General features: G+C 41.4%; 1 protein-coding gene and 1 long non-coding RNA gene across 10 annotated transcripts in view; one reads left to right on the top strand and one right to left on the bottom strand.

The window, feature by feature from the left end:
• The window catches only part of LOC310743323, a 183,655-nt gene that overhangs the window by 56,192 nt on the left and 104,403 nt on the right, over nucleotides 1-23,060 (bottom strand). The window lies entirely within an intron of this gene.
• LOC310743317 (uncharacterized protein) overlaps nucleotides 1-23,060 on the top strand; it is a 141,515-nt gene that overhangs the window by 101,242 nt on the left and 17,213 nt on the right. For 6 of the 7 annotated variants that reach the window (XR_014538932.1, XR_014538933.1, XR_014538934.1 and 3 more), the window contains 2 exons: nucleotides 1,457-1,628; nucleotides 4,611-5,887. The exons of the other annotated variant lie outside the window; for it this stretch is intronic. The gene's annotated coding sequence lies outside the window, so the exon portion shown is untranslated. Of the gene's footprint in view, nucleotides 1-1,456; nucleotides 1,629-4,610; nucleotides 5,888-23,060 lie in introns of those variants that run through there. 7 annotated transcript variants of the gene reach the window in all.

The raw sequence follows: 23,060 nt of genomic DNA, 5'->3' as shown, positions 1-23,060 counted from the left end.
TTCCTAGGTGTACAACTAGAAATAATAATGTTTGGCAACCATATCAAAATCCTGAGTCGGCCCTGAGACATGTTGCAGGTATTATCTTGTTCCAGCTAAGCAAGGCAGGGCTGTCGCAGTACAGTCACAACTCATGTGAGTTTTACCGTAGTTTTCTGTGTATTATACAATGTTTTTCTATTATAACAAAATGATAGAAATTGGGGGTCGTCTTATACATGGATAGTTCAGAGGGGGAACATGTGATTGGCTGCACCTGCGAGCAGGAGATTGTCAGTGGCGATTGGGCAGGTGGATGCGGCAAGGCCTGCTGTTGATTGGTTGCTGCTGTGGCAATTGGGCGGGTGATTGGTGGCTGTGGCAACTGCTGCTGGCAGACGATTTGTTGTGATAGGCAGTGTTGGTCAGGCAGGGAGTGATTTTCTGCAACCCCCCCCCCCCAAAAAAAAAAGCTCAACAGCTATCAGCAATCCCCCTCAAGAAAAGCTTAAAACTCTGGGCAATCTCCCACCATTTCTTAATTTGGAGTCTCAAAAAATAGGTGTCATCTTGTGTTATACATGGAAAAATATGGTACTTTCCAGAGGCAACACACAAACACAAAATCATGCATAGCCAAAAACTGCCTGCTGGAAGTGAGGGAAGCCCTGTGCAGAGGACCTCTGCTGCAACCATCACTGGGAAGGCCACTGCCACCAGTTGAGCCAAGCACGTATAATTGAATTTGTGCAAGTAAAGTATGTGTGTGTTGTGACTACACTGTATATCTAAAAGCCTGACTTGCCATCCTGCATTCATAAAATCCAAACTTCCACACAAATAGAACAAAGGATGCTCAGAGGGGCTTTTTGTGTGAGAATATCTCCTTGGTTGAAAGTCTTAAGCCTATGTTTTCATATGGGAAAGATGTTGTATTTTCAACACTTCAAGAAACGAATATTGCAGCAGATTAGTATTAGAAGAGTGGTTTAATTATTTATAAAAAGATATTTGAATGGCTTAGTGGAAACGTTGCAAGATTTAGCCTTGGGCAAGACTATATGGTTTGAACCTACCTAAGATAACATTTCCTACTAAAAGTGTTGGATTTCCTCTTCATGTGCCTGTAGAAACATTTTGTAAACCCCTCTATGCTTTCACACACATACCTAGTCTCTTTCAACTTCAGCCATGATAAAGCATTAGCCAAATATTCAAAGTCCTAACATGCAGAAGGAAGAACATGTACAAGCCTATTTGCTATCACTGCTCAAATGTATGATCACATTTCCAGTGGTTTAAATTGAGCCAACATGAATAACTTAATACTCAATTTTACTTGATTTATTACTCCGGCTTGCTCCTACACAAACAAAACAAAACAAAATCAAAAATCTACCCCTGGGTGGTGTCCTTTTGTTTTCATAAGATATTCATTCCCCCATTTCTTCTGAAATTTTCCAACTCTTTGTTTCAGGTATATACGACATGCAAATACACTTTGAAGTCTTATTAATTTCAGTAGCAGAGCTTTAAGTACATGTTTCATCAACAGAACTTCAAAGTGCTTAGTTTTGGCTAGATCATGCCCCACCTAAAGCAACTGAATTGGTTAAGAGCGACATGTTCATCCTTTGAACAAAGCAAAGGTAAGAAAGATTTCCCTTAATGACTATGTTTTTAACTGACTTTGCTACATCATGAGAGCAATCCTGTTGCTTCCTTGGGCCCATGGAATTGGTGGACATGCTGATCCACTGGCAGAGAGGGAGCACCTCTAGTTGGTGACAAGTTTCTTACTTTCCCAATCTTAAATTTAGTCCTCCACCTGAAAATTCATCAGCATTTTTGTGGGAATTTATCCTAATATACACAATTTTCCAGGGAATTTTGCCCAACATACTTTCCCCAAGGGTTCTTCTAATACAATGCATTTTTCCTATGATATTTTCACTAATTTATCATTTTTTAAAATGCACACTTTACCCTACTGTATACTTTTCTGTACACATGACTTGGCTGAAGAACTGCATTTCAAAATTCAGACATGTGTGTTTCAGTTCATGTACTGTTTTATAAAGTGCAAAGTGGAAAGTTTGCCTTTTAATGCAAATGGAATCAGATTTCTCTATCCTTAGTGACAAGCTGCTGGTATGAAGGTGGAAAGTTCCATCTCATGATGCTAAACAAAATCTAATTAATCTTATCAAACTTAATTGTATTGGAATCAAAGGTACCATTTGAAAGCTTAACTAGGTGGATGCGTATCTGGAAACTAACTTGTAGAAATCTGAGCAACTCCACACTGGTTTGTAAGAGGCTTGTTTTAGTTGAGAGAAGGAAAATAGGATCTCCTTCCATCTATTGTAGTGCAGTTGGAAAAGGAATTGGCAGAAGGTGCTCATGTAAAATAATATAAAACTTAAGATTGTTCCATTCCTGCAAGGAGGAGAAATCCATTCCAAATAGTTCTTTTGGGCATCAGCACTCCTTCTTGGAGAAGAAAAGAACTAAAGTTAGTAACTATCAAATTCTGTCAAATAGCTGTTTGCAGAATAAACATAATTGGTGCAGGAATAGAAGCCATGATGCTGGGAAGATGAACTAATAAGAATACTGACAAAAATCAATGAGCCCATGTACAAGATCAGTAATACTCCTTTTGATAAAATTATGTAAATTATTAACTTCCATAAATATGGAAAGTTTTCAGTTGCAAATCAGAAATACGTATGAACAGGTGGCAAATTGGCAGATTTGACATTGGATATATTTATGTAGCAGGGACGCAGGTGGTGCTGTGGGTTAAACCACAGAGCCTAGGACTTGCCGATCAGAAGGTCGAATCCCCGCGACGGGGTGAGCTCCTGTTGCTCGGTCCCTGCTCCTGCCAACCTAGCAGTTCGAAAGCACGTCAAAGTGAAAGTAGATAAATAGGCGGGAAGGTAAACGGCGTTTCCGTGCGCTGCTCTGGTTTGCCAGAAGCGGCTTAGTCATGCTGGCCACATGACCCGGAAGCTGTACGCCAGCTCCCTCGGCCAATAAAGCGAGATGAGCGCCGCAACCCCAGAGTCGGTCACGACTGGACCTAATGGTCAGGGGTCCCTTTACCTTTACCTTTATGTAATGGGGTGTAAGTTTGCAGGGATTTGCTCCATGGTGAATTTCCCCCAAAAATTGCAAATATCTGAGAAAACCTCATTTTCCTGTGGAGCCTATTTGTGTTTTTTTTTAAAAAAAACAACAACAAAACACTTGCAAATGTTTTGCTTTCAGGTGTAGCCTAAAATCAGCTGTAGTCTTCAAGTGTTAGGCATTGGCTGAACAGCCATGATGTCACAGAACAATAAAAGATAAAGCTCTTAAAACAGTATAAAGCTCTTAAAACATCAAGCATAAGTTTTCATAGGCTGGAGTTTGTCAATTGCAGACAATGGTCCATTATAGCTGATGTGTCGGGAGAGGAGAAATAGTCTTACATTATGACACAAAAGAAAAAAAGAGAGACTGAGTAAGAGATAACAGAACATGACGAAAACAAAGCCAGGTGTGTTCCAATTCCTTACTCAAATTAAGAATTAAATGCAAATAAAGATAAAGCATAATCCCATATCAATTGACGTGTTCCACTTCCACTTTTGCCAAAAAGCCAGACTCAAACCAACTCGTGGTGACTTACTGTATGCAAACAATCTGGTCAAATCTATAGTCTTGGTCAAGTAATAGTGATTTGGTCGCATTCAATCATTATTGTTCATACAACAACCCCACATATGGAGGGCGATTGCATCTTCTGAATCTGCCTTTGCCCTCCAGGTCTGAGCAGAGCCCACAAGTGTACAAATGCTTGCATAATCAGGGACCCTGACTTTGGATGGGTTCTCAATCAAGCGCAAAGATCCCACGCACATATCATTTGTACATTCATGGGCTCTGTTCACATGTTAGAATCCTGTTGCCTCCTTCCCTGCACACACACATATGAAAATAATTTTTACTGGTATCTGGTATTTATTTTAATAAATGTGTTATACATATTTGTGTGTCATTTTTAAGACTATGGCATCTCCTTCTTGCAGCTCCACTCTTGCAGCAGTCTAACTCCCACGTAGAGTGCATTGCTGTAGTCCAAGCGGGAGATAACTAGAGCATGCACCACTCTGACGAGACAGTCCACAGGCAGGTAGGGTCTCAGCCTGCGTATCAGATGGAGCTGGTAGATAGCTGTCCTGGACACAGAACTGACCTGTGCCTCCATGGACAGCTGTGAGTCCAAAATGACTCCCAGGCTCCACACCTGGGTTTTCAGAGGCATCTTTACCTCGTTCAAGACCAGGGAGTCCCCCACACCCACCTGCCTCCTGTCCCCACAAAACAGTACTTCTGTCTTGTCAGGATTTAGCCTCAATCTCTTAGCTGCTATCCATCTTCCAACCGCCTGCAGACACTCACACAGGACCTTCACTGCCTTCACTGGTTCCTATTTAAAAGTGAGGAAGTCAAGTCAAACTGAAATCAATATGTCAAAGGGACTTAACACTTCGTTTCAGTGGGACTTAGGTGTGTCTAACATTCTTCTGGATTATTTCCATCATCTGTCCTTGTTGATATCACTTACTTTTTACTTGTAGAGCATCAACTAGAAGAGAGAGACTGTTTCGCAAAAGCCTTCTCAGCTAAGATTTCCTGGAAATATTTTTACTTGTCTGTGTTACAAGAACACGAGGAGGATGGAGAATGATACAGACCAGGCATGATGCTTTAATATAATAACAATATTTTGACAAAGCTGATATAACATGCTTTCAACTCTTTGGTGTTCTACTTCTAAGCACCTAATAAAACTACACAAAATTGCATTCATCACCTGAAGTTCTCTCATAAGCCTGTTTGGAGCAAATACTGAAAGAATCATAGAGTTGGAGGGCACCCAACTGTCATCTAGTCCAACCCCCTGTAATGCAGACATCTTAGCTAAAGCATCCATGACAGGTGGCCATCCAACCATTGCTCTACCACCTCTCATGGGAATCTGTTCCACTGCTGAACTGCTCTTACTGTCAAAGTTTTTCCGAATGATGAGTTGAATCTCCAAAGTTAGCAGCCAACTGCTTTTTGCTGCCATTTAGAACTTCACAGTTCACTTCATTTGCCTGTCACTCTAGAACTCAATCCCAAGAAACAGTGCTTTTGTGAAAAGATATTAAGCTATATACTTTGTCTAATTCCATATATTAATTCTTTAAAAATGTATTGCAAACATCTGTGCCTTTGTTTCCCCCTCCATAATAAAAGTCTGCCTGATAAAGCTGAACGAGGACATTAAGGGCTCTCCGTCTTTAAGGCTGCAGTAATATCCACACTTTGAGAGTAAGCCTTATTGAAAAGAGTACACCTCATTTCAAAACAGATATGTACAGGATTGTGCTGCAAGGCCCCCTTTGGTAAGCCATCAACATTTCCCATTGCCAGCTTATCTCCATCTTTGTCAAAAATACCGTATTTTTCGCTCCATAAGACACACTTTTTCCCTCCTAAAAAGTAAGGGGAAATGTGTGTGCGTCTTATGGAGTGAATGCAGGGGGGAGGCAGGCAGGAAAAGCCCCCAAGAGCCGCACACTAGCTCCACGCGGCTATTTCGGGCTTTTCCCCAGGAGGGAGAAGGGACTGACGCGGCCAGTCAGTCCCTTCTCCCTCCTCGTATAAAAGCCCGCAAGAGCCGTGCACTCCTTAAAGGGTGTGCAGTTCCTGTGGGCTTTTGCGGGAGGTGGGGGTATTGCCATAGCTGCATGCAGCCCCTCCAGCCGGGAGAGACTGCGCACGGCTATGGCTTCTTTAGCCGCGCACAGCCTCTCCCGGCTGGAGAGGTTGTGTACGGCTAAAGAAGAAGCCAAGACAGCGAGCGGGATGGATTCCCATGGCAGCCCCAGAAGCTCTGGGAGAAGCGGACAAGATTCCCCCTCCCTTGATTTCAACCTCTAAAAATTAGGTGCGCCTTATGATCCGGTGCGCCTTATGGAGCGAAAAATACGGTACGTGTCTGTTTGCTTTTGTATACATGTGCACACATATATCTGTTTGAATGCAGGGAAAATAGGTGTCAAATAATATAAATAAATAAAACAAGGTTTCTACAGAAACAAATTTTAGAATTCAACAAGGACATTACAGTAAAGATGCTCACTTAACTCCTAATAATATTGAAGCATTTCTCTTTTGAACAGTATCAGCCATCAATTTCTCTAGTTTCTAGGGCTTTGATTACATTTTGGAGCTTTCCAGGATAGAATCCCCCCCTTTTTTTTGGGCCACTACAGACAGATTCAGAGCCAAAAGTCTTACAGAAATGTGTAGAGAATTATCCAAGCTATAAGGAAAACAATTTTATGATCCAAACTAAGTGTGGCCCCCTGGTCCTTGATCATTTACCTCCAGAACTTGTTTCCAGTTTCTTTGTATCGTATTACAACTCCACTAAAGACATAAAAACCTGCACTAATTGCAGTGCTTTCCCAGCTCATAAACCAATTTGCCTCTGATATTTCATTTGATCTACCAAAGCTCATATCTCAGAAAACAATCTTATGGAACAGAAGAGACTGAAGAGTTTTTAATGTTGCTACATAGACCATTTCCTCCCAGACACTTGAACATTCAGATTTCTATCCAGGAGCAGCCAAAATGGCATGGCACAGCTGCAGAGCTGGTATTCTGGCAGTGGATGCTTACCAGCTGAGGAAGGGCAATGGCAAGGTTTGGGTAGCACAAGTGCACCTGATTGGTTTCACGGCACTGTTCTGGTAAATGGTAGTGGTGCAGCTGCCTAGAGGCCAACTCTGCACTGCCACTCCTGCAATAGCTGCTCCTGTCTCTGTCCCAAGCTGCTTTATAAGTAATATTTAGACATCTAACCTAAGGTAGACCTTTAAAATAAGAATGAGATATTAAGGATGGCTGAATGAGGTGAAATTTGGTCCATTTGATGACCAGAAAATAATCTGAGCTTTCCTGTGTTTTGGAAAGCCAAATAGAGGAATAGTTATGGATCCCAAAGGAACTAGGCCTGACAATGTGAGTAGTTAAGTGAGCTAAACTTAAGTTTTAAAAAGGATCAAGCACTGCAGAAGTATAGAAGAAATCAAGATGTTTGGTGAGATCCTTGAAAAGAGTCAGAGTGCAATAAATAATCAAAGATTGACTTTCTGAAATCCAGAATATTAATGTCACTGTCAGCAGCACTAACACTTAAGGCAGAGAAGATAACTGAGGGGTAAAGGTAGAGTAGCTGAAACAACAGCCTGCTCCGCCGGAAATATAGATATGTGGAGAATCCATTTCTGGGAATAAAGATACAAAGTTGGGAATTATATCTGTCACTGAAACCTCACTTGAGTAATGGAAAAGGCATGTCCTTTATGGAAGCTTGACCTTTTTCTCAGTTTAGGGGACTTGTCCAGGATTTGCAAATTGCAATACAATGCTGTCTTCCTGGCAGACAAGCTGGAAATTCTGAAATCACTTTTGAACTGAAAAGCTTTTTGTGCATCAGTATTTTGGTTAACTCTTAGAATTAGAACAGGGGTGTTTCCTCTTAATTTTGCAGTGCTGGGAGTGACTGGAGTAGGGAAAATGAGTGGCACATTGGGAAGTGATCCTAACCATACCTTAAAGTAAGAAAGTGTAGAGCTCAAGTTGTATGTACAAGTCACATACTGTTTAGAACCATTCCAATACTATGCTTCTATTGATTTTCAGTGTTTGATTGGAAAATACCAGGGTTTGACTCTGAAACTGGGGTTCTTAATTCTACATCTACACTTGCCTAATGAACATGTTAGTGGCCTGTTTAATCTCCCCCCCCCCCCCCGTAAATAGGGATGACAGAGAATTCTTATGAAAATGGCCTCTGGAACTGAGGTATTAAAGATTGGTGGGTGGGTTTCAAGGTGCCAATATCGTCAGCTTTGGGGCCACTTTTGGATATGAAGTTATTGGATATTGTTATCTGAGCTTTATTTTTATATATTTCCAGTGAACTTTTAATTGTTGATTTTTTTAGTGTTGCACTGCAGTGATACTGTAACTTTTATTAGGTATCATGGTTACTCACTGTACTACTGTATTTAGGCTGCACCTTGAGCACAGATGTGTTTGTGGGAAATGTGGTATATAAAAAAATAGAATAAAACTAACTATGAAAGTGAAAAAATAAGGCATTTCAAGATATTGCAAATATGAAATACATTGTAATAAATGTAAACATACATTTTGTATATTATGCAAAAAAGCATTTGAAATGAACTCACGAGCCTTGTTTCAAACACTGTTAGTAGCTGTATTCTAACTACAACAGCAGTGTTTACTAAACTATATCACTTTTAATGTTATTACTAGGGATGTGCAGTAGATTCAGGTGGATCCCAAATTTGATGAAAGTGAGGGATTCTGGGCTTGTCCAAGGCAAAGAGGGATGTGTCTGAGGTGCCCTGAACTGAAGTGGGGACCTCTGAAGTGCTTTGGGGCTACAGTGTGGGTGAACTACAGGCACTCAGTTAAAATTTATTTTTAAATGGCCTGCTCATGAACATTCCCCATGTGATTTAGAGCCCAACAGGGCAAGAGTGCTAAACCATGCATGGAGGCCACACAAGTACAGCAGGCTCCCCACTGCATACTTCCCCCCTCCAAAGCATAGAGAGCAGCTCTAGTCATGGTTGATTATAAGGGCTCTTGTCATTTCATAACTTTTGACATGTTCCCTGCATATTTTAGGCTTTTCTTCCACAACAATGAGCACTAGGAACTTCCTTTTGTTAAAATGAACAATTTGGAAATCTAACATAGGCTCAGGGGGCAAGAAATCCACATTTTGTCTAAATTAGCTGAAACCTGCTTAGCTGAGACATTTCTCTTTGCCTAATGCAATTTTAATCTGTGCAAGTAGTATGATCATATTCAGTATTCATTATCTTTTCCAGGTGGATATTTCTGGCACATAAAGCAGAAAAAAAATAGCAGCAATAAAAGAAGAATTTTGCCTACGGTGTAGTGAAAGCTGCAAAATGTGCCGAGGCATATACAGGCATATACAATCAGCAATAGGCATGATTATAAAAATGATGTATAGGGAAATAATAAAAACTATAATCCCTAGAGGGGATTTTGGATGTTTCAGAGGGAAAATACTGGAGGAAATTTTAAAGCTTAACCATCTTTTATCAAAACAATTTGAGCAGAGATATATTATGTTTGTTTCAAGTCAATCAGCCACAGTTATATAGAAAAGCATAATGAACCCTTTGTTATACAACAAATATATATTTGCTTATTAAAGAGTAATAGAATGTGTATGATTTCATTCATTAATTTAATGTGCATTAATATATAATAATGGCAGTAATGGATTGAGCAGTCATTATTGCTTTTATTATAAATCAGTACTCATTAAATGAATTAATTAATACCATAGATTAGAGCCAGGCAATGCTTCACCTGTAATGTTGATGGGATCCGCTATGAATGCTTGAACATTGAAGGTAAGAGGGAAAAGGAAGGCCTTAGCAGACTGGATGCAGCCCACCCATGCATTTTATAAGCAACCTTCTCAACATTAGAGCAGCCTTCCCCAACCTGGTGTTCACCAGATGTTGTTGGACTACAAGACCCATCAACCCCAGTCAGCATGGCCAATTGTCAGGGATGATGGGAGTTGTAGTCTAACAAATAACGGAAGTGCATCAAGTTGGGAAAGGCTGCATAAGAGCTTCAGGTATGTAATGCCCACTGCTAATTCAGAAATGAAGGGCTCTCAAATGAGACAAAGTTACCAAACAGAAAGGAGCCTTCATTTACCTGCTGCTTTTCTTTTTTGTCAGCACAATAAACTGTGAGCAGGCAATGTACTGAAGAGGCCAAAGATGTTAGACTTTGAACTTTTTAGTACATCCCCAGCTACTGATCATTTCCTTAGCAGACAGTTGCTTTCATTTTATTGCTGTTTCCAGCATCTTTCAGAGCATATCTGCAACATAGATTTAAATTAGTTTAATAGTAATTTCCCTTCTCCAGGGAATTCTGGGAACTGTAGCTCTTTGAGTAATCTTGAAGTGAACTTTCAAAATCTTCACCCAGCTACAGTTCTCAGGATTCTCTGGTGAAAGACATGATTGCCAAATTTTGTTCTCTTGTCTCTTCATGAGTGGCGAAGGGTCTTCACTTCAGAAAGGCACTTTACAATTTGTGGAGGGTTGCAAAGGTGAGGTATGTGATGGGCTGGAATTGGTGGTGCTTGCTAACCTGCCCCTACTTTCTCTCTCTCATGTGAAAGTTATCACAAGGGGAGGGGGGGGGATGAAGGACCAAATAGGGCTAGTATGAACTTACAATGCAGAAAGTCATCTGGTTTTTGTCATTTGGGGGGGGGGGGAATAGCGAACCTGATGTGAACATACATTTCTGGGTCTAAAAGGCTCTCAGGCTGTCCATTTTTATTAAACATATATATGCTAAATTGGGGTGTGCTCAGGGTTTTGTTTGGGGCGGTTGAAAGTGGAATGCAATTATGAAAGAATGTTAACCCTAGATTAACCTTTGACCTCTGAATCAATTTAGCTGGTTTGCCCTATTCACCCTAGATAGAAATACTTCACAGAGGCAGGCATATGAAATACCAAATGACTTTGGGAAAGGAGCAGCAGAACTTTTTGAAATGCTATCCAAATCTTAAAAAGGGAAACTAAAAATCAGTGTGCTTTTAAGCAATTCAATTAACATTAAATTGCAATCTAAATATAAGTTTCTGTGGGGTTTTTTAATTGGGATCAGGTAAGAAAGATGCATGTGTTTGTGTCTGCCCATGTGTATGTGTGGTAGGTGAACAGTATGCCAAAACAAATAGCACTGGAAGCTTTTAAGAGCAGATGCACCACAGCCTCTTTAAGGGAAGTGGGCACCATATTATCATGGAACAATGCATTCATTACACTCAGAACCTGCATGGCCACCCCACTCAAACTATCTTAAACCAACAAGTCCAGGGTGCATGTGATCAAATGACTGCAATTATTCTGCCCACATCATCAGACTACATCAACTGGAAATAATCTCATAACACTGGGCCACAGAGCTAGGTGATTTTATCCCCAACTGCTTGCAGCTAGCCAGTGATCCACAAGCCAGAGAGGCCAGAACCAAAAGTGGGTAGGCCAGAGTGTGTGAAGCACCCCATTCTCCCACTTTTTCTGCCACCCTCCCCCCTAGTTTCCTCTCCTTGCCACCTACATGAAACTAGGCTAAGCACCCCACAAAATCAAATCAGAGGGTCACACCCTTGTGTTGCAAGTTGTACACCCCTGCTGTTAATACAGAGTAGTTGCTTCTCCAACAGGTGGAGCTATGAGCAAGTCTCAGTGGTAATGCAGGGACATTTACAGCTAATGTATTTGGACCTGTCCATCCAAATTATTTTTGTGAATATCTTTGCTCATTGAAGTGACATAACATGTTCAAGAACCTCACCAACTAATGCAGTCACAAACTTTTGTGTGGATGGGTTTTCAGAATTGCTAGCTCAACTGCTGTTTCACCTGCTGTCTAGCTGCCATCCATCTTCCAACCGCCTCCAGGCACTCACAGGACCTTCACTGCCTTCACTGGTTCCGATTTAAAAGAAAGGTAGGGCTGGGTATCATCCGCATATTGATGGCCACCCAGCCCAAACCCCCTGATGATTTCTCCCAGCAGCTTCATGTAGATGTTAAAAAGCATGGGGGAGAGGATAGAACCCTGAGGCACCCCACAAGCGAGGGCCCAGGGGTCTGAACACTCATCCTCCACACCACTTTCTGGACACGGCCCAGGAAGGAGGAGTGGAACCATTGTATAACAGTGCCCCCAGCTCCTCTAGACGGTCCAGAAGGCTGTTATGATCGATTGTATCAAGAGCCTCAGAGATCCAGCAGAATTAGGAAACTGCTATGATTTTTCCTAGAAATATGTCTTATTTATTTTTATGTATTTAAAATATTTATATGTCAACATTTGGAATCTACAGTCAAAGTTCCTTTTTTCTTTTCTCTTTTCTTTTCTTGAGAAGAGACATGTGGGCAATTCCCTTAGGGGATTGTAGCTAGAGGAGGGGTAGCCAATGGGATGCCAGCCAGATGATGTTGGAATCAGCCCCCATCAGCCTTAGCCAATGATCAGGAATGATGGGAGTTGCAGTCCAACAATATCTGGAGGCAACACATTGCAGCTATCTTTGAATTGCTTGTTACTAGTATGTTAGCTAAAAGACCAAAGTGCAAGTTAGAGATGAGATGAATTTTCAAAAGCTCGGTATAATTTACTGATTTATATATAAAACTTCATCTGTAAACCAAACTTCAACTTTCCTGTGCTGTTCAGTGCCTTACCCATACCCCACAGTCCTTATTTAAAAAATAAAATAAAATCTCTCCATCTTATAATACTTCCTCAAACAAGGTCACACAAGACAGGCGAACACATCAGATAACGTGCTGTAAATAGGACAACAGTATGCTATGTCACAAACTGTTGATGACATTGTTGTCCTTCAGTAAATAACATTACTTGGGTCAACACAGCCAGTTGGATTTATCTACTGAAGGTAGATGCATTGACTTTGCTAAGTGCAAGAACATCACACACTTTTCAAAGCATGAATGAAAATGAGTAAAGTTCAAGAGAGTTGAAAAAATGGTTTTTAAAGCCTCCTTTTAAATATATGCAAAAATAAAATCACAAATGTGTGAGTAATTTCATCTTAGCCCTTTTCCAGACGACTCAGCAATAGTTATCACATTTTAATTTCAAAGCTAACATTGGGCTTGGAAAGTATACTCTCTTGCATATTTTGTGGTTAAGCTGTTATAACTCAGATTTCCCCTTACATTTGGTCAGACTAAGTCACATTTATTGCTCTTTGGGCTAATGCTCTTCTAATGAAGCATAGCTTCAACAGAACCGGGAAAGGTGGAATAGTTCACACCACCCAAGCTTCTGTGAAAAAGACTAGCCACAGACTTCCCTACTTTGAAAAGTAAAAAAGATAAATTGTGGAGAGCTAACAAAAGATAGGGACAGCAAGTCATTTCAATTGGTTCAAAGTGCAGCTGCTGGCATTTTGACTGGAGCTAGTCAATCAGGTCACATTACATTGATCTTGTACCATCCACACTGGTTGCAAGAAAGCATGAGCATGAATGGATGTGCATGCATGGGTGAATGTGAAAAAGTGGGTTGGCCCTAGCCACCACTGGTATGTGCCCCTAGGTAGTTTGCTCAAGAGAATGTGGTCCTTGAGCAGAAAAAGGTGTGTGTTCTTGTATCCTAACATGGAACCTTTGTTTGGCAGAAAAGACTATGACCTAAGAAAATCTTTAAGAAAAACAAATTTTAAAAAAAGGTTTGGTAGCACTAATGTTTTTATGTTTGCATTTCTAACATCTATACACCTATGACTTTACCGAAATGTCTTAGTAAAACTTATTCATTTTTATTATTTATTTATTACAATTTTATCCTACTATCCCCAAAGTGTTCAAGGGGGTGTTCATGCCCCCTCCTTACCCTCACAGCAATCCTATGAAGATAGAAGGCTGAGAGACACTGACTGGCCAAACATTACCCAGTTGCCTTATGGGCAAGTATTAACTTGAACTCAGATCTCCCTGATGTCAGTTCCATCAAGGCTTCAAACATTGTACACTATAGGATCAGAATAATAAAAGCACAGAGCAAATGACTTTGAGGCTTTGAAACAATATCACACAAGTCTGGTTTTTCCCAATTCTGTGTGTCCAGAACCCCAGCATACCTGGCGTCCAGTCCTGCTGGCAAATGCTAATGAGTACTCCAGAAGTCCAACAGATCAGGGAACATTGTCCAGGTTCAATACAGCAGGCCAAGTCTAACAGTCAGGCCTGTTTCCCACCTCTGAAGCCAGTCCAGAGTTCAATCCCCAAAAGGACATTTCCAAGGAGCTCCTAGGACACCAAGCTGTGGTCCATCAACATGGGAAGTTGAACAGACACAGCACCTCAGCTCGGCTGCCCTTTCATACTTTGCCTGAGATTGCAGCATTTAGGCTTGATGAGGCAGATGACCCTCACCTGTTCCAAACCTACTCCAGCTGAGGAATCACACAGCTCCTCCCAGAACTAGCAACCCCACCTGGCCAGCTAGGGAGCGGGGTTATGTGCCCTTGCCTGCCACAGCCTCCTAGAGCACCCCTCCTGCTGCTCCCTACGCCTCAGACCCCACCATGTTCGTGGAGATGGGGGCTGCTCTGGTGATGCGTCCTGCTCCTCTGGTTCCTGTGCACTGACCTAGGGTTGTCATATTTCAAAAAGTGAAAATCCAGACACATAAGTTGTTGAGCATTTTAGGAAATTTGTCAAAAAATCAACACTTCTAATATGGGCTGCCATACACCCCAGATTTTCCCAGACATTTTAACTACGGTAATTTCTGAAAATTCTACCCAGGTGCTATTTTCGGATGTATGGCAGCCCTAACTTACCTCCATCCGTTTGCCATCCTCTGTCACCCCATGAGTGCTTTCTACAACCCCAATCTCTGCTTCTCCACCCTCAGATTGCCCCAATGTGTACCAGTCATGGCTACACACCTCACCAGCACCCTCTTCTTCTCTCCATTGTCCTGCCAGTTCATGACACTGAGATACTTTCGTTATCTTCTGTACTGTATATTTTCAGGCTTTCTAATAAATTTAAACCACATTCAGGCCCATACCTTCTTTCAGTCCAAAGTTACTTGTTTCCCAGTACTTTGAACACTTATTGATTGCAAGGTATATAAAAAGTTGTGTTTTTGTTGTGAGTGCACTTGAAAGAAGATATTCAAGATGTAAGGTTTTAAGGAAAAGAAATGAAACACACAGGAAAAAATGGGGGAAATTAATGTTGATTTCCCCCATCTTTAAGTTATGCTAACATTTCTAGATTCTTAAGACCAGAAGGGCATGCTCAACTGGAAGCAAGGAGAGGTTGTTGCTTACAGATGTTTGGTTGGTGATACATGCAGTTTCCTCTTGAAGTGTCTGCAAGAGTGAAAAGGAAACATTTGTGAGGTGCTCTATACATTTTCTGTGAATTGTAAATGATGAACAATGTGTGCATACAGAATTCCTCTGCTGCACCAATACAGCCTTATGGTCCTCTAGGACCCTCCCAATCAAAAGAAAAATTCATTACCAAAAAGAAAAGAAAACGCAGCAACTATTTCTCATAAAACTCACAACAGAAACTCGAGTGAGAATTAAGAAGCCTAGTAAAACATCCACCTTTGGAGTTTTATCTCCTCATCTGGTTTTAAATTGCTTTCCGTTTCCACAGGTGTTTTCTATAAGGTCTGCCTTTTTTGTTCTCACAGTATGGATGACATGTTCAAAAAGCCTTGGACAGGCTTTTCCTCACCTGATACTACAGAGACTTCTTAAGCAGAGCTGTGTGGGAGGTGTGCAGCTCCTGAAACAACAGCATATACCCCCAGAGGCTCTGTCTGTCTGATCGCTTTCAAACTACTTCACAAGGTCTAGCCTTTCAAATGAAGGAAGGTCTGCCATCAGAAACAACCCAAAGGGAACAATGAATGACGTACTTTGAAAGATAAAAATCAATGCCAGGGCATAGTTATCTCTGATTTGTTTTCCCATGATTTGTGCATTAGTTTAGTATTGAACTGAGGAATGGATTCACCTCATAGGAATGCTGGAACTGGCTTGCCACACTACTGTTGCTGGGAGTTATATACAGAATCAGGTTTATCTTGTAGCAATGGGATTTTCTCTATTATGAAACTTATTTAATTCTCGCATAAAAATAAGGGGGAGGGCTATGTGTGGAAAGTGTCATTGGACAGTTTTAAGTTCTATCCAGGGTGAAGCAGGAGTTTCCTTTTGCTGTTCTGTTCTTGTTTAAGAGCGAGCAAGAGAGAAAGTTCTTGTCCATTCATGTGTCCTATAAGCATTACATATACTAGTTTTTTGTTACCAAGCTTAGCACACAGTACAGGCATCCCCCCACTTACACACAGATGCACAAGTTGATTGTGTGTATGTGCAGCACTGGGAAATACAAAACAATTCAGACCTGGAAATGGCAGGAGAGAACAGCACTGTGCTTGTGGCTCATGAGGAAACCCTCCCTGGAGCCCAAATATATGTCAGTGAGGGCAGAGGAAGCTCCAGAGAGAACAAAGGCACAGCACGGCCTTGTTTACGCTGCTCAGTATCCCTACCTAACAGCTGATGAGCAGCAGCCACCACTTTCCTGCACATCCTCCAGCTTCCAGTTGTCACCAGAGCGTCAATTCCAGTTTTGGATATTTTCAGATACAATATTTTTGGTATGGATTGTACAGAGAGCAGCCAAAGGGGCATTTCAATGGTTTTTAGAGGGTGCTCCCCACTTTAGGCTATTTCACTTATGAGTCCGGGGCATTGGCAGGTCACAACCACAACACTTTATTGCTAGAGTGATCTTTCTCTGGATTTAAATCACTTCAGTGGGAGTTCCTAGTGGTCATTCTTCAGGCTTCAGTCATTTCCCCAGGTATCTAGGCAGTAAATTTCCAAGGGGACATCTTTAGTAAATGTATTTAAATGCATGCACAGGAACCATAAGGCACCATGTCACACAGGACCCATCATTTTCCACTCTGCAACTGCTGCTGAGGTTTCTTGATTTATATTCCAGATTTCATCCTGTGATTGCAAAATGACTTCTATTTAAAAGGAGTCAAACCAAAAGAAAAACAATAGTCATTTAAAATTCAATGAACTATCAATATGCTATTGTAGGGCAATTTTCTAGTGCTGTATATCTTTAACCCAAAGAACAACATCAGTGGAAGGAAGTCTATTACAGAGTAAGTGAGTGCCACATACAGTCAATGGAGCAGTAGCTTCAGCAATCCATAAAAACAGTTTGGGAAGGCCTTAGGGAATGACCTTACGAAGAGGGGTGTGACATGGTGGAGGATATGTTCCTTGAAATGTCCAGGAGCTGTGAAAGTTGATGCAGCCATATTCCTCCCCCCATCCCACTCTTTCTCTGGAACTCATATCAATCCCTCTCCTCCTGTCTGCTGGTATGACTCTCTTGTTCTAAGTGAATGACAGCACACCCATCAACTGTCCCAATTTGAGCAGAACATCCCGGAATTATAGAAGCCACCCCAGTTTCTGATTGCATCCCAGGATGCCCTGTTTTAGTTCCTGCAGGTGTGCGGCACCAAAAGTTGCCCATTTTGGAGGGCCATGCTCTCATATGAGTTACCTGGCGCCCGCAAGAACATAGCTCCCAAAGATGTGCATTCCAGTTTTCCTCTGTGAGATGATGTGACAGCTGGAATCTTTCCTCTGTATCATTCAGGGAATGACAAATGGAAACTCTTCCCATATCCTCCTGCCCACACACTGAGAAAAAACGAGGGCAGATGAATTCTCAAAGGTACACAAAGCAAAGTTTATGTAGTCAACTATTTAAGAGGCCTTCCAAATGCACCATAACTCTATATGGTCATCTGCAGATGGCCCAAGGTGGGGGCTTATCTCTTCCCTTCCCCACTGCAATCAGAACAGCAATCCGTCCCCCACAAGGCTAGGAACCTTGTGGGGAAAAGGCCCCACTGGCAGTACAAAGGTTCCTAAGCAGCACCTGTGATTCATGAAGGAAAAATCAGATATGTCAGCTCAAACTGTTACTGCTTATGGCCAAAAGCCTTTGCAAAACTTCAAACTGGCTCAAAGGTATGCAGCAAATCGCATTTGCACATGCAAATGCTAAAAATGCGATATGTATAAACCACATCACATAAAAGCCAGAATCATGTTGTTTTTTTAAAAAAATAAAAAATCCAACTACAATAAAACAATTGATAAGGGAGAAAAAAGGAAAAAAGCAATAAAATAAAATTATCTTCACATCAGGACCTCACCTATATTACAGCTATCTCTGCCTGAAATCATATATATGCAGCAGCCAGCACAAACAGAGACACCCTATAAATCATAAAAAGGCAGTATCTGACCATGTATTTTTCCTGGGGTGGTTTTGACTATAATGCCAATAATGCAGTATCCAGAAATTTAAAATGGGCTTCCAAGAACAAAAAGCAAAACAAGATGTAATGTGGAATACCTTCTATCACACTGGTTCCACAAATATATCTATGCTGAACGAAAAGAATCTGAGGATAGCCACCCATCATGGCTGAAAACTATGTAAAGCAGGTTTGATGAAACTTTTGCCCGTCAGATGTTGCTGAACTACAACTCCCATCAGCCACAGCAAGCCTAACTAATGGCCAGGGGTGATGAGAGTTCAGCAACATCTTAAGGGCCATAGTTCCCCCACATTTTATGTAAAGGCTTTCATTAGCTTAGAAAAAGTAAGAGTGCCTCTAGAATACCACTATTTTGAGGAAGGGATTCTGACATGTACTGAAAATTTAGGTTTGCACAATTAAAGTTGATTAAAGTGCTCTGTTGCCCCAGTGCAACAACCCCCCCCCCTTTAAAAATGACTTTTTGTATTTGGGAAGTGATGAGGAAATGCACTGAAATACGTGGGATGAATAAACCATTAGTGGGAAGACTTGTAAACACCACACACAAAAATCAGGATGGATTCTCATTGTAGTATAAGCACCCCATAAACAAAGCAGCATGGATGCTCAGTCAAGACCAGACATAGTTTACCACCACATAAGTTTTGTCTGAGCAAATCAGGATGAATGCTGAAAGAGCCTTTCACCTAGCAATCTCCCTCATGGCTTTCTGGCCCAGAATTGTTTCTCCCCTTCAGCTGGAACTTGGAAGACAGGGGCTTGAAAAATGTACCCCACCCATGGGCCATATTCCTTTCTGGGCAGGAAAACAATAGTCTTCAGAGAGTTCTGAGGTTCAAATACAGAGGCCAGGAAGGCCACATTCAGTTCACAGACCCAAGGTCCCCTGACCCCACTGCTGCCATAAGATTCACATGCTTTTCTATGTGGATGATTTGGTTCCTCTAACTTTAGACATGTACCTGGTCTTTTTAAAAAAGCAGTTGTCAAGTGAATACTGCAAACAGCATGTTTTGTTCAGCCATGAGCCACTCCTCTTTCAGAGGTGAGACCTATGTCAACTAGAGAGGATACATTTTCAGTACCAGCCCCCCAACTGAAACGTTGTCTTCCCTGAGAAGCAGTGCCTGATTTATGTATAAGCTAAACAAACTACAGCTTAGGGCCTCACTCTCTTGGGGGCCCCCCAAAAAATTTAAAGGACAAAAAAACTGGATGCACATTTCCAAAATATAAGATAAAAAACAAAAAAAACCTACATACAGCAACAGTGTTTTGTGTTGTGTAAGCTCCTATTTGTTATGTGCAAATGGCTTTAGATACCTATTAGGTCCATAAATTACCTTACAGCATATATTCAGCACAAAAACAGTGACAATTTGTTGTTGACAAAGGACAGCTGGACATATAAAGGGCCCCATTGCCTTCATTAGCTTAAAGGTAAAGGGACCCCTGACCATTAGGTCCAGTCGTAGCCAACTCTGGGGTTGTGGAGCTCATCTCGCTTTATTGGCCGAGGGAGCCGGTGTACAGCTTCTGGGTCATGTGGCCAGCATGACTAAGCCGCTTCTGACAAACCAGAGCAGCGCACGGAAACGCCGTTTACCTTCCCGCCGGAGCGGTACCTATTTATCTACTTTCACTTTGACGTGCTTTTGAACTGCTAGGTTGGCAGGAGCAGGGACGGAACAATGGCAGCTCACCCAGTCGTGGGGATTTGAACCGCCAACCTTCTGATCGGCAAGTCCTAGGCTCTGTGGTTTAACCCACAGCACCACCCGCGTCCCTTTTCATTAGCTTAGGGCCTCAACAAACCTAAATCCGACCCTGCTGAGAAGGATAACCTGGTGCCAAAGCCTTTATGCATCAGGCAAAACCTTTCTTTGTTATCTCCACACACTTTAAATATTGTTTCTCTCAGCCGTCATCTATCACTTTTTAATTTTAATTCTATTCTATTTCAAGTATTCATTAACCACTTAAGTGGTGTACAACATAAAAACAATAAACAACATAATTAAAACAAAAATATGACAAAACCAGCAAAGCAGTTATATAGAAACATATAAAAACAGGAATACAAGGCATTCCAACAAGTAAAAACGGGGTCCAATTTATGGACCAGGGAAAGCCCAATCAAAAAGATATGTCTGAATTAACTGATGGTTGCTGCTTTACATATGGCAAAGACATTTCGGACTGAAGGGGCAATAGTAAACATGCTCATTTTGGGGTCAACACATTTTGGTGCCAAAAGTAGAATTTCCATCTAAACTGTATGACTATAGATTATCCGTTATAGATTTGGTTACTATACTAAGTTGGTCTTGAAGGTATTGTGGTGAACATTTATTTACATGTTTTAAACAAATGAAGAAAGCAGTAAAAATTGGGGCTGCAACCTTTTCAAAGTTTCAGGGCTGTTTAAAGAAGGATGCATCCCCAGGTTATAAAATACTGACTCTACTAGGCTGGAACTGCTTCAGATTCTCTTGGCTTTTATACCCTACAACAACACCATGGGAATTACTCTTCCTGGAGTATTCCTCTGCTCTGTTTTGAATATTCAAAGGCCTGCAGCCCTGCGGGTATGTTAAACCACGTGGCGTCTTTCCCACTGCATCAGCACCTTCCTTCTCTTTGGGATCCACTTTGGTGGGAGGCATCCATATGATGATCATCAGGCCTGGCCATGTGGCTGCGGGCTTTTCAGCATTACAACATCACCATGGAACAAAGCCATGGAAAAGTGACTCTCACAGCACCGCACCTTGGGAACATTAACAACAATAGCAAAACAATGGAAGGAGGACTCTTGGACCAGAACGAAATGTTATGGCACTTTCAGCAACAGCCCTGCCTCTATCTAGAAAGACAGCACATGCAATCTGATGTCATCACACTGTGAATTGCAGCAATAGATCAAAGCAGCAATAAAAGCAATGCGGACAGCATCGAAGTTGGATGCAAAAAGAGCTCTCTGTTACTTCAGCAATAACTGGCGAATTTAGGGGTATTTCCTTTAATGATATGGTGTTGTTGCCTTGTAGCCTACTTCTGTCTCTTCGTCAAACACCAACAAACTTTCCAGCGAGGAAAAAAAACAACACCATCAATCAATACATTACTTGCAAATATCTTCCTTAACAACAACAACTTTGTTGGAATGCACAATGCATACTAAGAAAATACATACTGCAAAAGCTGAGCATCCTTTTTGTTGCTATTACACCTCTGAAAGTGAGGTGGCGCTTGTGTAGTCTGTCTTTTTCTTTTGCTCGCTGTCTCGGAGCCAGGGGAGCCAAGCGGACCCACCATCTGATTTTCTACATTTCCACAGACCAGAGCATAGCTGTAAACATCAGCGGGGACATTGCTGAGTCTGACATTACTGCGTGTGTTTCTGCAAGGCACAGACTGCTGTTTAAATTCCAGCTAAAAGTTGAGCTTTCCTGTTTGCAATGAGACATGCCTGATGTATTCTGCCCATGCTTTATTTTTAATTTGCTTGATAACACTGAGTGGGGCTGTTTTTCATCTCTCTCTCTCTCTCTCTCTCTCTCTCTCTCTCTCTCTCTCTCTCTCTCAAAGCCTCTTCCCATCTTTGTCATCTAATTAATACAGAATTTCAACAGGCTTATAAGCCAGCTTGTGCCTATCAAGTCCCAGTATTCTGACAGCAGATCTGAAAAGCTTTGTCACAGCTAAACTCTATAGGCAAAGGAATTGTATTTTATGGTTTTCTAAACTGGGAAGGAGGAGGGGGCATTACTGGCTTTTACTCAGATAGGAGTGGCCATAGCAGGAGACAATCTCTGTATCTTCAAAGACCAAACAGATCTCTGGAGGTAGATTGTGTTCCTTGGTAACACAAAGCAGCCATCTAGCAAATATAAACTGCATTTTTGTGGAGTTGTGTGTCTCCCTAATGTAAATAATCCAAAGCATTCCTCATAAGGGGCTGAAAGGGAGAAAACATGATCAGGTTATCCCTCCTCCCTCTCCCCCCAGCCCCCAGCCAGAAGTCTACACATCAGACTCCTACAGCGTTACCCACATGGAATCAAGTTAGTTTCGCTTTTCAACAGAACTGGGTCAGATTGTGGTTTTGAGTCTTAATAATGTAAAATGTGTTATGAAATTGGTTGAAACTCTTTCAATGCTGTCTGCTTTTAATGATAAGCCTGAGGAATGATCGTAAGCAAATTGCAAAAGAAAGCAAAGAAGGAGGACAGGCGAAGCCACAAAGACCAGCACATGGAGATCTGCTTGAAACCATATGAAATAAAATGGCTGTAAACCATTCATCCTGGCTTTGGAACACCCATATTTTGCAATTCATTGCAACATCAGATTGCATCCGAGGGTAAACCACTTAGCAGGCTAGATGGCTCAAGGGAATCATAACGGCTATGCAGACTGAGGGTTACTGGTTCAAATATAACTGTGTCAAAAGTATATGAAAGCAGATCCCATACAGTTATTGCTCAGTGGCTTGTGAAATACACTGCATTAGTCTCCCATCTGGTTTCCTAAGAAAGGATAACTCACATCTTTCAAATCCTGTAAAAATTAAATTCTTAATTTAATGGTCTCAGCTGAGAAATCAAGAACTGAGAAGCTCTATAGTTTACCCAGCCCAACCCAAGTTTTCACTTGATGGAATGAGAAAGCCTTCGTGACAATGACTGCAGAATCTTCTTAGAGTTGATTGATATGATCTGTTTTCCTGAAACACCCTATTAAAACAGCTCAGATATGTTTACTCAGGCAAGGGAAACTGTACTAAAGGCTGAAGTAAATGACAAAGAGAGCCCTTTCCTTGCATAATATATATGCCTCTGCTTTGTCGTGAATTGATGTACCTTTTAAATGGTCTTAGGTTGTCTTCATATGGGTCACCCCACAGTCTTGCTGTAATTTGAAGTTCCACAGCCATGTGCTCAGGGCCAATCACATGGGCTTAA

Source organism: Podarcis filfolensis (genome assembly GCF_964270895.1).
Source record: "Podarcis filfolensis genome assembly, chromosome: 10".
NCBI classification, from domain to species: Eukaryota; Metazoa; Chordata; class Lepidosauria; order Squamata; family Lacertidae; genus Podarcis; species Podarcis filfolensis.
The sequence above is the reverse complement of the archived record's forward strand: the minus strand, read 5'-3'. Positions and strand labels throughout refer to the sequence as shown.